The following is a 14,785-nucleotide window of genomic DNA, read 5'->3' on the forward strand; positions in this document are numbered from 1 at the left end:
ATTTGTGCACAACATTAATTTTACCTGATTCATAGCTTATGATCTTCCAAAAATTGATGTGGCAAATTAGGATTTTTTTTACACACTTAAAAGAGCTTTTTCTTAAACAAAATAGAGTTTTTAAATTAGTTTTGTTTATTTTTTCATTTTTTATATTTTTTGGGTAATAAGTGAATATTTCTTGTTTTTGTCTAATTTTTTACCCAAATTGGCCGATAGTGGCATTGGGAGGTCTAACGTGTGTTTTAATGATGTAGGAATGTGTCAGAAGTTGAAAATAAGCGAGAATGGCATTGAGGGTAAGGGTATCACGACATCCAACCCTTGGAATCACGACCTCCTAGACAATATAGAAGACCAAGGATACCCTTTAGTGGTATCGCGTCATACTACTTAGGTATCGCAACATCCTCCTCACAAGGAAGATGCCCAAGTTTAACATTGCCCGAGATATCGCGATATCCTCTTTTGGGTATCGCGATATCACCTTCGTTAGAGGGAAAAATTTGGACAAAAAAGGCAACATTTTCCTACCCAACCCACCAATCACACAAGGCCCATGTAGGGGCAATTTTGACTTCAAAAAGTCATCAGAACACCCTTCAAAACAACCAAAAATTACTGAGGAGGAGAGAGAAACATTTTGCTTAGTTTTAGGTTTAGTTTTCTCTAGGTTTTCTTTAGTTTTTCTCTGTTCTTTACTTGGGTTTTTATTTTTCTCTTCTTCTACCTTAGGTTAGAGTTTATTTTCCTGCATTTACTTTTTTTTTTTGATGTTCTTTATGTTAATTAAGTTAGTTAACATTGTAGCTAAGGTTTATTAACATTTCCAGCCCTTGTACTTTGTTTTTAAGACTATTTAAGCTTTAGTGTAATGCATTTCAGTTTATTTCACTTCAATTTTGTTATAACTTGTTCCTTTTATGTTTTCTCGCTATAGATTTTTTGGTTAAATGCTTTTGATTTCATGTTATTTAAGTCTTCTTGCATAAATATATTAAGTTTTACATTTTCTTAAGTTTTACTTTTATGGTTGCTTTGTTTTCTATTATTATGTTTATTTTCTTGAATTTGAACATGTGTAGTTAAATTTTTAACGAGGTTGGTTGATAGAGATGTAAATAAACTAAAATATCTGACCAAATGACTAAATCGTAACAAATTAGAATAAATTTAATAAAACTAAGAACTTAGGTAGTGACGCCCCTAAGGGAATATTCAGATAAAGTGAGAGTAGAAGGTAATCTTGTCGCACACTTGTTCGTTAGTCCCTGATTAACCTGAAAGATCGGAAGATAAATCGAACCTAACCCATCTAAGTTGGTAAAATTGAGATCAGAAGATAAAGTTGAGCCACTTGGTAATTTACACGATTTATATCCCTAGTCCGAGATTTGGTGAACCACATCGAAGTCAACCAACCCCCATTATTCATTTGCTAGATAGTTCATCTAGTTTACATTTCTTGCAATTTAGTCCCTAGAGTAGAATATTTAATTTTCTTACAAAATTATCTGTTCCGAATTTTCAAAATATAAAATTGTATTAGTAGCCACTTAGCCTCTATTATGTATGCTAGTTATTGCTCAATCGCCTCTTCCTTTGGGTTCGATCCTTGGGACACTTCGGTGTTCCATTGTAACACTATAGATATCACAACTAACCTGTATGCTTGCAGTAAAACTGAACTTTAAAATTTTTTCACAAATTAGTTGTTTTAATGCGCATGCGCGTAGCCGACAACTTACCAAAATTATATCAAAACAATGTTGGAAAATCATGTTTGGAAAACACAACGAAAAATAGGTTTAAAGGAAAAACCAAAGTTTAAATTTATTTTCCAAAAACAAGAACTTGGTTGTGTTATCTAAAGTAAAAAAATACTTAATCAAAATCGTACCTTTATGATTCATCTAGGATGAACGCTTCAATCGATTAGTCTTCTCGGTTATCCTTAAGCTTACGTCTTCCGAGTGTGGGCTCGCTTCGATTAAAAAAAATTCACAAAATTACCAGTGGGGCAATTTCATAATTTCTCTAAACTTCTGAGGTTAAGTTATAAATAACAGAATATCTCTAGAAATTTTCTGAAATAATTTCTTTAGTGATATTTCTCTCTACAGCTTTTTTTGAATTCAAGTTTATGAGAATAATGACTTATGCACTTTTTATATAGGTAGAGTTTAGAGAGAGTTCAACTATTATTAGAATTAATCACATTAATTTTAAATTAATAAAATACTATCAAGATAAATATTAAATTAAATTTAATATTAAATTTATTAAAATAATATTATCTTTCAAAAATTTAATTTGAAATCAATTTACCTCGTAATATCCCACTAAGAGAATAGTTTTTTAACTCCATCAAATAATTGTCGCCATCGACCATCTGTCAGATCGTCATCATCGCAGTCATCGTGCTCGGAGGTTCAATCACTGGTACGACTCCTTCGGAACCCCGAATCGTCATCATTTTGCCCAAATGGTCCTGGGCTACTCGCTGCTCAAGATAAATATTAAATTAAATTTAATATTAAATTTATTAAAATAATATTATCTTTCAAAAAGTTAATTTGAAATCAATTTACCTCGTAATATCCCACTAAGAGAATGGTTTTTTAACTCCATGAAAGAATTGTCGCCATCGACCATCTGTCAGATCGTCATCATCGCAGTCATCGTGCTCGGAGGTTCAATCACTGGTACGACTCCTTCGGAACCCCGAATCGTCATCATTTTGCCCAAATGGTCTTGGGCTACTCGCTGCCCTTATAAGGCCTTCGGTGTCGTGGCTAGGGCGGGGTTGGCTGATCGAACGGATGGCCCTACGCCTACCCTACACCTTTTCCCCAATCAATAGGTGCCTACCCAGGCCTGTCGTTTGCACGACCAGCCGTACAGGGTCTAAAATCCCTCGGCTAAGCATTCGCACGCTTGGCCCGATGCTACCAGTGAGGTTGGCCGAAACCCCCAACATGCTGTTCAAATAGCATGCTGCCATGTTCGGGGCACCATCGGCCAAACATTCGCGTGCCTGGCTAGTACGGTAGCAGGTTCGATTACTGCTAGTTTGGTTTGGGCCAGTGACAACCTAGTCGGTCCATTCCAGTCACCGGTTGGACTGTTGGCCCTGTTTCATACATCGAGCCCAGTTCAACTAGTTTTGGGTTTTGGTCTCGAGTTTTGGTTCTCTGGTTTAATTTTCAAGTTTAATTACCCATTAGGCTAATTGTTTAACTTGAAAATTAATTTCCAAAAATATCATATTTATTTTAATTAATTTGAGTAATTTAATTTTACTTGATCAAAATTAATTTTCTCAAAAATCACCGAGATTTTCTAGATTAATTTTTCAAGAAAATTCTTTAATCGAATTCTCATGTTGAAAAAATTCTCATGACCACCTAATTTAATTCCACATGGAATAAATCAACTCAATTAAATTATTTCTAAAGTCGTAGATTTTTTCTGATTCCAATGCAGTCAAATTGAGCTTTTGTTGAGATAGCGAAGGGACCAATTGAACATATACAACTAGGCTCGAGTAATTGCGACTATGTCCAGAGGCATCATTCTGATAATTCACAATTTACTTAACCATGGAGTTAGTCCACAAAAGGTACTATGATTGAAAACTCCTTATTGTATACTTTTTTACAAAAGCAATTCATCCAACTGCTTTGTCCAATAACCTCGCCATGTGTGTGTTATCCTTATATGATATCATTGATTCATTTGAGTTAAATTCGTTCAATCAATACAATTCTATTTTATCTCATTGTCACCATTTTGTTTTCTTAATAATTAATATGACCACTGTCAACTAATGACAATGATAAATTGCTCATTCGAGAATAACTCGAGGCAACTTTCCATATTTATCAATCCACACAATATCAATGAGAGGATATCGTTAACACTTAAGAATTCCATTGTTGCTAGTAAAGCCATGCCTTACACAAGTCGTGTACCTAACATATCAAATATTGGCTCGATCATCTTTAGAGCATAAACCTCCACTTATATCAAAGCACACAAGTTGCATGCGCATGATCAATGAATAACTCAGGATTTAGGTAAGTCACACCATGAACATCACAAGTGAATTAATTCACAAACGAATTTAGAATTAATTCAACTTGGTTCCAGTCCAATGTATGTTTTTTCCAATGAGTTCATCTATGTCTCTACCCATTGAGTCAACTAATCCGATAGCCTAGACTAGTCAACTCCCTAATTGGAATTATAGAGGACATAATAATCCTTCTGAGTATTTGAATAAAATCCTCACTTTGATTCTTTTACGAGATTACAAACTCGTTTTGCTTATCTACTGAAGTAAGTTGTCTTTCTTGCAATGTAAACATTCTTATAGTGCTACTTATCATTAGTTTGAACTTACACAATTAATGAGCTAACATTTGCTTGTCACAATTTCGCTATATATGCAAAATATGAAAGACAGAAACACAAAAGATATAATAGTGAAATGTGAAATCAAATTTATTTATTTATCTTTCAAATACAAAAAAGCTACATGTTTACTACAATATGGACACATTTCCCAAAAATAAGTCATTTAACCATTACTAATTAAGGTTAATCCTATATGAACTCAACGAATACAAAACATACCAATTCAATTCATTTAAATACATGTCATCCATTTCTATCAATTAACTATTGTTATACATAATCTCACCTATGCCAATTCGTACAAACATGCCATTTATATACTTGTTGCAACATTATATCTTTAACATAAAACACATGTAAGTTCATTACCATATATATAATCAAATGCCATTTCAAACATACTAGGCAATGGTTAGGAAAAACTTGCCACAAGTATGCATATTCACATATCGAAATATACATTATATGACACCTATATACATGCCACAACCTCCAACTCAAAAGACCAAATAACTATTGGTTCGGTGATAGGATAATGTGAGCTTCTAATGTTCCGCTTGACATATTCTGCAAGGTAACGATCTATAGGGAATGGGGAAACAAGAGGGTAAGCATATATAATACTTAGTAAGTTCATATGAAATTCACTTAACTTACCTTAACAAATCATAAGCTAAATAATAAAACACATTGGCATTCAATATGAAATTCCTTGACATGCATAACATCATACAAAACCAATTAGGTTAGTCCACTTGCATATCTAGTACAATAGGTAAGAAATAATATACCACAATCTTGTAACACCTCTCACCCAACCCGATCACCGGATCCAAGCTACAGGATACGACATTCATTGTCGGAGCAACTATAGTAAAATACACTATAAATATATCATTCAAAAATTTAATCATGTCATAAACACATTCATGTTATGATACACAATTAAATTCGAGCCATGATCTATCTTACGAAAGCTCGTTGTCATCCTGGGAATGAACTTGGACTAACTGAAAATTTTCAGAATGTATCGAGATGGTATCGTGATATCTAAAGCTCAATATCGCGATATTGAAAGTAGTATCAAAACTTCAAAATAAACCAGGTGGGTATTGGTAATGTCCAAGGTTTAGAATCACAATATCAATGACAGTAGTAAAGCTTCCCAACAAAAAGAACTTAATTGCAAATTTTTCAAAATATACAACAGATGGTATTGCAATAATGAAAACAGCCCACTAATTCCCTTGTTTTTGACAAACACAGCTTTGGTAACAATTTCAACAATCCAATATGACTTCAATTTGGCATCAAAAACATCAATACAACTTATACAAATTCAACCTATTCGACCATTCACTAAACCATGTTAATTCATACCCCAAACATGCCATTCAAGTGCCATACATATAGCTTAACAGTTCATGCTCATCATATCTTAACCAACACAAAAAGAAGATCAAATCAACATGTCTACAACTATTGCCAATTTGTCTAAATGTCATTCACACTAATCAAATACCAACCAATCAATGTTGTATTCATCACTGATTATGCCAATTCAGTTGCCACAAGCATAACTCAATTATTTACTAAATCGTACTAATTTAACAAAGCAATTAGCATTTTGAAAGCCATATTTCAATCTCAAATCTAATCAACCAAATCACTTTCATGCCTTAGCATTTCTTTATACTTACCTTGAGTATGACATTCAATCATTTCCATTTCAACCAATTAGAAAAAATTTCAAACTTTAAGTTACATGCAAAGTTCTTATACACATCAAGACACCTATATACATGCCACAAAATCGAGCTTTTAAATGATTAAAAAGGCTACCAAATCAATAACAGGATAGTGTGAGCTTCTCAACGATCCACTTGACACGTTCTGCAATTTAGCAATCTACAGGGAAAGGGAAAAGAATGGAATAAGCATATCGAATGCTTAGCAAGTTCGTAGGCATTAAAAAACAACTTACCTCAATTTACAATTTAATACGTTAAGATACTAGCTTGATAAGTTTGCCTAAACATGACAACCACAAATCAACTAGGTGAGTATCAACATATATCGCATCATATAGTAATTCAAGCATTTATTTAATTCACTTAAATTCAACATTTCAATGCCATTCACATAATAAATCAACACTCATTCAATTCAATATCAATTTCATATCATTTTCCATCTATTTATCAACACTAAATCCGATTTCAATTTAATGTCAATCAATATTTCGTTTAATTTTTCAAATTTCGAACCGAAGTCATTAATTTTCCACATTTCTATATTAGTCTTCCGGGCTCGTATAATAGGTTTGCATGATCTTTCATATGCTATCGATATTCGTATATCGCAATATATATTTATATCATCAAATCATAATATCAATGTAATTTGAATATCATTCATTCAATTTACATTTTATATCTCGGACTCGAACGGATACATGGATCCAACCAACACAATAATTTTGCACCCAATGCGTCATCGAACAATTTCAAAGTAAATAGTTTGCGCCCAGCGCTCATCGGTATAGCCGAAGTAAAAGTTGTTCCCAGCACTTATTGACACGTAGTCAAAGTAACTCGTACTCTATCTATCCTATGATATGCCAAATATATTCGACTTTGCTCGAACAGTTAATAGGGTAATCAATAATTCAATTTCATTTTCGATTCTCATTCTATCGATTGCAATATTATCAATTCATCATCAATCAAAATATCATTTCATACATAACATACCATGATTCGTCTCAATTGCAAGCCAATTTCACAATTTCACCAAGTTATACTATTTTCATTTTTATTCAATTTAATCTTTTATCTTAATAATTAATCAAATTCACACCAATATGATTCGATCGGTCACAACCAACTACCAAGTCATTAATTATCTAAAATTGCAATTCATCATTTTCAATTTATCGGTCAATTAATCATTTCTTTAAGATTTAGTCCATATCTCACCTTTTATACCAAATTTTAAACAATTCAAATTACGATTAAACATACACAAATTTATAATTCAAATATATAAAAATTTAAATAAAACCCTACCATATGAACTTACCTTGTTAAATCATCAAACAAATTGAATTACAAAGACTAATGATAATTTTGTCTTTTCCCAATTATCCTCGATTTGGTTCAATTCAGATCTAAATGATAATTCAATTCAATTTATTAATTCCAAACAGTTTATAAAATCTTATTATAAGTCTAAATCAGTTCAATTTCCATTTTTGAATGTCCCTAAAATTTTGCATCTTATTCAATTTAGTCTCTAAAATCGAAATTTCTATAGCTTTCAAATTTGAGCTTGATTTTGAAATCAATCCCAATTACATCCTTCTATAACCCTCTATTATCTATAATTATAGAAATTTATCATTAATTTCAAAATTTATACACTTTAGTCCTTATGTCTAAAAACTAGCAATTAAACATTACAAACTAGTCTTTTTTCACTTATAAACTTAAAATCTAACAATTTAGTACCAATTTCTTCAAGCATTAATCAATGAAAACTTTTAGAAACTATAAAAGTTTGGCAAATTGGTACATCGGGTACTTAAATCAAGCTCCCTTCAACCTTAAAAACATAAAAAAATATAAGAAAATGACTTGTATACTTACCCATTTGAGGGACCAAAAGATGAAATTCTCAAAACTTATTCCTGTCCTTTTGTTTCAGGAAAGAAAAAATGGATCAGTTTCTTTTAATTTTTTCTTTTACAATTAGATTAACTATTAATTAATCAAAATTAGCCTAATTAACTATAATTAACTAAACTTAATTATAATTAATATAGTTGGTAGATGACAAATAATTACCGCCACCGTTTGGCACATTACCAATTGGACATCTGATTATTTAGAGATCCATAACGATTAACTTTTACAATATTTACAATTTAGTCATTGTACCTTAATTAACTATCAATTTGTCAAAATTGAGGGACCAAACATGAATTAACCTTTATACTAACCTGATAAATATTAAATAATAATATTTATGGACTCAAACATCAAAAATAAGGTTTCAAAACTGCATTTTTCGACACCATTGACTTTCGAGTCGTTACAAATCCACTTTGGAAACATATGCAAATCAATCCATATTCAAACCATTTCAATATTTCCATTTGGTTACAACCTTGCTTGAGGGATTTGTAGTACATCGAGCTCAGATACACAAGATTATTTTGCTCACACAAGTTAACATTTTATGAATTTGCTCACACAAGTTGACATCGAATCGAGGTTACTAGTCGAGGCTAAACCAATGATACATATAACCTAGAATCCCAACAAATGTTGGGTCTCATATCATGTAAATCCCTGATCAATTTCGTATTTAACCCTAATGGCATGCCATATATTTCCATTTGGTTACAATGGCATGCTATTGTAATCATATAATTTCAAACCTTGTAACAATATACATGTTTTACACTAATAATCTAAATTATAAACCAAATAAATATAATTCAACATAGCAATCAAACAAAATAGTAAGTTCCGTAGGAACTTACCTGGCAAAACATCAAACAAATGAGTCTCTAAAGATTAATCATCATTTTTTCTTTTCCTCAATTATCTCCGATTAGATCCAATTTTGATCTAAATAATTTATCAATACCAAACATTTTAAATAATTCCATGATATGCATGTACCTATTTAATTTCATATTTCCAATACCCTAATTTCTTTATTTTATTCAATTTAGTCCCTAAAATTAATCTGGTCATAACTTTTAATTTTGAGCTTCGATTTCAAAACCGATCTCAATTATATCCTTATAGGACCTTTTACTATCTATTATTACAAATTTCATACCAGTTCTACAATTTTTACACTTTGGTCCTTTTGAACAAAACTAAAATTAAAGTTTACAACCTAGTCCCTTTTCACGTCTAAGCTTAAAATATATCAATTTAACACCAATTTCTTCAAGAAATAATCAATGAAAACTTCCAAAAACTTTAACAGTTTTAAAAATCAATAAATGGGCTAGTCAAATCAAGCTCTTATAACCTCAAAAACATAAAAATTACAACAAAATGACTTAATTTCACGAATCAAATAGTTGCCAAAAGCTTGAAACCCTTGAGAGCTTCTTCTTTAATGGAGGTTTTGGTGGAGAAAGATGAAGATGAAGACTTCTTCTCTTTCTTTCCACTTAATATTTCTTTTATACCTAGTTTAATTCATTAATTAAATGTAATTAATCTTATTTTAACTAAACCAATTACAATTACTTAAGTTAATTAGAAATTAGTGATGTCGACCACTAATATATTCTAAAATGGGTCTATTTGTTATATTTGTCCTTTGGTTAATTGCTATTTAAGTCCTTAAGCCTTTGACCAATTAAAAACCAATAGCGATAAAGTTTTAAAATTTAGTCCTTGTACCTTATTTAACTATCAGTTCGACAAATTTACTAGATCAAAATTTAATAAACTTTTTGGTTTGTGAAAATTGGGTTCTAAAATTACCATTTTTGACACTAATGAAAATTAGGCTGTTACAAGTTAGGTTGGAATTCATGCAAGAAACTAAAGATAAGGTGAAATTGATAAAAAAACAGATTGAAAGCAACCTCAAATAGGTATAAGTTGTATACTAATATAAAATGGAAGGAGATTGAATATGCCATGGGTGAGAAAGTATTTCTGATAGTATCTCCATTGAAAAGCATTTTACGCTTTGCCCGCAAAGGAAAGCTAAGTTCCACATATATTGCGTTGTACGAAATCATTGAAAGAGAAGGACCGCTTACCTATCATTTGGCTCTACCATCAGAGTTACAAAAGATTCACAATGTACTTAATGTATCAGTGCTTTGACGGTATTGATCTAATCCTTCCTATGTGATACCTGTAGAAGCGATTGAAGTGCAACCTAATTTATCATACAAGGAAGAATCGATATAGATCTTGGCTCAAGAAATGAAAGATTTAAGAAACAAGTGTGTGCCATTAGTGAAAGTCTTATGGTGCAGTCATAGCATGAAAGAGGCTACTAATCTTCCACAATTTGTTGTGGCAAATTAAGCTTTTTTCACCACTTAATGGTCTTGTATTCAAATGATTTTAGTGTTGTTTTATGACCTGTTAGGCCGATCCAGGCATAAGGAGGAACTAACAAGTTGATTAAGTGTGTAGACAAGATTTTAGGCCGATGAGTCAATAGATTGCCCTAGATTTTGCAACATTTAAAGGGAATGTTGCGGCAACGAAGCTAGCCTCTACATTTAGCCAAATTTCGAGCACAACTCCAATAGATGAGCTACGGGAGACATTGTTGTGACATCCATAAGCCAAATTCGTGACATCCAAGTTTGAGACCAAAGGAAGAACATAATGTCATCAATGTCGCGACATCCAGAAGACAATGTCGCAACATCCCTAAGCAAACATTGTGACATCCAACTTTGAGTCCAGAAAGGGAGCATACAGCCATCAATGTCATGACACCAACTACAAGGTGTCGCAACACTATTTCGATGAGGCCCTAAAATAATACAAGGGTGTTTTGGTCCGGACAATCATATTTAACTATTAATCAACCTGTAATTGACCTAATTAGGTCATACTACATGAATACTATAAATATCAGCTCAAAACAATAGATTAGGGGAGTTCAACAGACTTCTTTTACACAAATTTCCATTTATCTTTCAGAAAGTTAGGGTTTTCTTTTATATTTTTCTTAAGCGGAAATCTTCTATTCCGTAGTTAGGCGATTACAAGCGGAGATTATTTCAGACACATTCTTTTACCTTGATTAATCTATGAGCATTTATTTATATCTTTGTTATTAATCCAATTAATTGATTGTTTGTATAAATAGTAGAATAAATTTGAGCTTTATACATATCTCATATGAATCTATTGTTTAACTGTAACACCACTAGCCTGTATCTATCGCCGAAATAGGGCTACAAAACATTACCAGAAGTTTACATCTCACAAAAAAAATTATTTGACATATTCAAAATGTAACATAAATAATATCAATATTATTCAATCTCATACTATTTGTCCCTAATACGAGCCTTAGAGGCCCTAAAAACACATTAGAAACGAATTAGGACAAAGTCAGAGACATACAGAATTTTTGGAAAAAAAATTACAAAATTTTCATACTGCAGGGGTCACACGCCTGTGTCTCAGTCTGTCTGGGCATTCGAAGTAGGGACACACGGTCGTGTCCCAACCCGAGTCTGTGCCCATGTAACTCTCTGACTTGGGTCACAAGGCCAAGCCACACGCCCATGAGCCAGGCCGTGTAACTCTCGAAATGGCCTCACACGCTCGTGTGCCAAGCCGTTGCTAGGCTGTGTTATTTCCTGGCTTGCGACCCTTTGAAACCTATAGGGGACACACGGCTGAGACATGCGCCCGTGTCTTTGGTCATGTAGATGAAAAATTGGCCATTTCCAAGCAATTTTTCTCACCCAAAGCTTAGTCACTTACACAAACCTAATGCACCTAATTTCATGCATCCAAATTGTACCTAACATATGCATATTTAAGCTAGGTCATCATAGTATTTAACCATACAACCAATACACCTAAAAGACACCTCAATCACAACAATCAAACTTGATTAAACATTTGCTAAGTCTAGCCATATATCAATCAACCAATTGAACTAATTCCATACCAACATTTACCATAATGTTCACACACCATTTCCATAATCACAAACACCATTATGACCGTTCAAAACCTACCGTTGCTACTTTAGCAATTTGACCATATGTCAACCACATCTAAAGTTACCAAAACTAGCCATTTAACAAATTAATGCTCACTATCTAATTCCATATCAAACCATACCTCAATGACAACATTCAAGCATACCAAAACAACATCCCATGACATGCATTTTTATTCATCATTCCAATTACCATCATTTAAGTACCAAAATACCAAAATAGCAACCATTAAAATACCATACATACATGTTAACATACCAAATTTACTAGCAAAATATAATGGCTATTTCATAATAAAAAAACACCTATACATGTTATTATAACCATGACTCAAAATCATCAAAATCTACTGAAATAGCTGATGGATAGTGTGATGGATCTCCGACAAGCTTCCAACCCGAATGAGCATCTGAATATCTAAAACATGAGATAGATACACTAAGTAAGCATATAATCTTAGTAAGTTCGTAAATCATAAACAATGCTTACCATATCAATATATAAGCTTAAAAGCAATTAATGAACTAATCCAACAGAGCTTAGCACAAGCCTAAGCAACAACAACAATTCAAGTTAGTGATAAATACATAACTTAGCAAATTCATCACATAACATAATAGCTTTTATGTACATAGCATATAAACATTTATGCTTTCATGAACATGGCTATGCACACTTTTTATACTCGTTCCTTACCTTTGTATACCCGTTGAACCACTTAGAATAATATCAGATATGCAGGAATCTCACACACTATGTGCTACCATTTGGTCGAAACCATTTCTTTATTTTTCTCATATAGATGCTCTCTCTCAAGCCACAAGTGGGTCTGCTTACACAAGCTATCAAGTATCTGCAACACATGCCAAAACTCACCCACCGATAGGACGTTTAGGACCAGCACCCAAAACACGGTAACCCTAATGACATGTCATTTATATCCTATATATTCCTAAAGTTCAAACAGGATTCGAAAGTCGCTGAAATGTCGTTTGATTTTTACGCAGAGACATAATATAATAATACAAAAAATAGCATTGAAATAAAATATATATTAAAACGCTATTTAAACGTACGAACTTACCTCGATCGTAAACGAACAAATATGTTCAACTAATCCAACATATTTTCTTTTCCCCCATCTAAATCCGTACGATGCTTATCTTGATATAAATAATCAAATTCAGCCCATTCAATTCAATTCAATTCAATTCAATTCAATACAAAAATCATATTTTAGCAAAATTACACTTTTGCCCCTATAATTTTGATTTTATTATAATTTGTCCTTAAGCTTATAAAATGAAATTTCATGCAAATTTAATGCTAACCCGAGCTAGCCGAATTTCACTTAAGTCCTTAGTATCTCATATTTTTCATTAATTTCACAATTTACCATGAATATTACATAATTTTCAATTTAACCCTAATTTACATTTTTATTAAAATTCACTTTACAAAAGTTGTTTAACTAACAACAATCATTCACTTTCTTCCATCAAACATCACAAACAACCAATATACATTCATGGTAAAACCCTAAGCTTTTAACAATTTTACAAATTAGTCCTTGGGCTAGCTAGATTAAGGTACAACGACTCTAAAAGCATATAAATAATTAAAAATGGGACGAAAATACTCTTACATTGAAAGGAGAGAGATGATCAAATGTTTGAATACACAAAAATGGTGTTTTCTTAGGTTAAAAATCAGGTAAAGAAGAAAAACAAAGATGATAGCCTTTGTTTTATTAATTTACTTAAATAACCTTTAATTAAACCTTTTAAAATAAATTAAATGATGTCCATCTTTGTCCACTAGTAATATTAATGGTCTAATTACCATTTAAGCCCAGTCATATTCAAAATTCATAGCAATTTGACACCTTTTAATTATAGAACTCTAATTTTGCACCTTATACAATTTAGTCCTTTTATTAAATTAAGCATGCAAACGATAAAATTTCCTAACGAAATTTTTATACAACACTACCAACATGCTGTAGACATTAAAATATTAATAAAATAAATATTTTTACGTCAAATTTGTGGATCCAAAACCACTGTTCTAATTTCACTAAAAACGGGATGTTACATGAACTGATTAATTGATTAAGTAAATAATTATCTAAAATTTGATATTTATTCAATTTTTCTAAATAACTTAGTATATTAGGATTGACGATCCTAGTAAAACATCTAAATAGGTGACACCGAATGGGTACCTTGTTGGGTAAGCATTTAGTAGATTTGTGCTAAGCGGTGAGATTGAAAGGATATTCGTATGCCTATGTGAGACCGAAAGGGTATCTTAGGTAGTAACTCTTAGCAAAGATGAAATCGAGAGGGTATTCCTAGATAAGGGTGATAAATAACTCAATTGGGGGTTATTATCAGCTTAATTAATAATTAGTAACTAAACCAATTTTAGGCTAAGCAGCTCGCATCGTTGAAACTAGTAATAGGAAGTTCCGATAATTTCACCTGGGTTTAGTTTTTGTTTAATTAGTTTTTTCTTAAATCAATTTTAAATTTGCACTACTAATTCGTTACTGGACTAGACTATTAATTATATTTAGGTAATTAACTAGTAATAATTTTATCCAATCTAACGAATCCCTTGGGT

This window comes from Gossypium raimondii, chromosome 10 (genome assembly GCF_025698545.1).
Source record: "Gossypium raimondii isolate GPD5lz chromosome 10, ASM2569854v1, whole genome shotgun sequence".
Classification (NCBI taxonomy): domain Eukaryota; kingdom Viridiplantae; phylum Streptophyta; class Magnoliopsida; order Malvales; family Malvaceae; genus Gossypium; species Gossypium raimondii.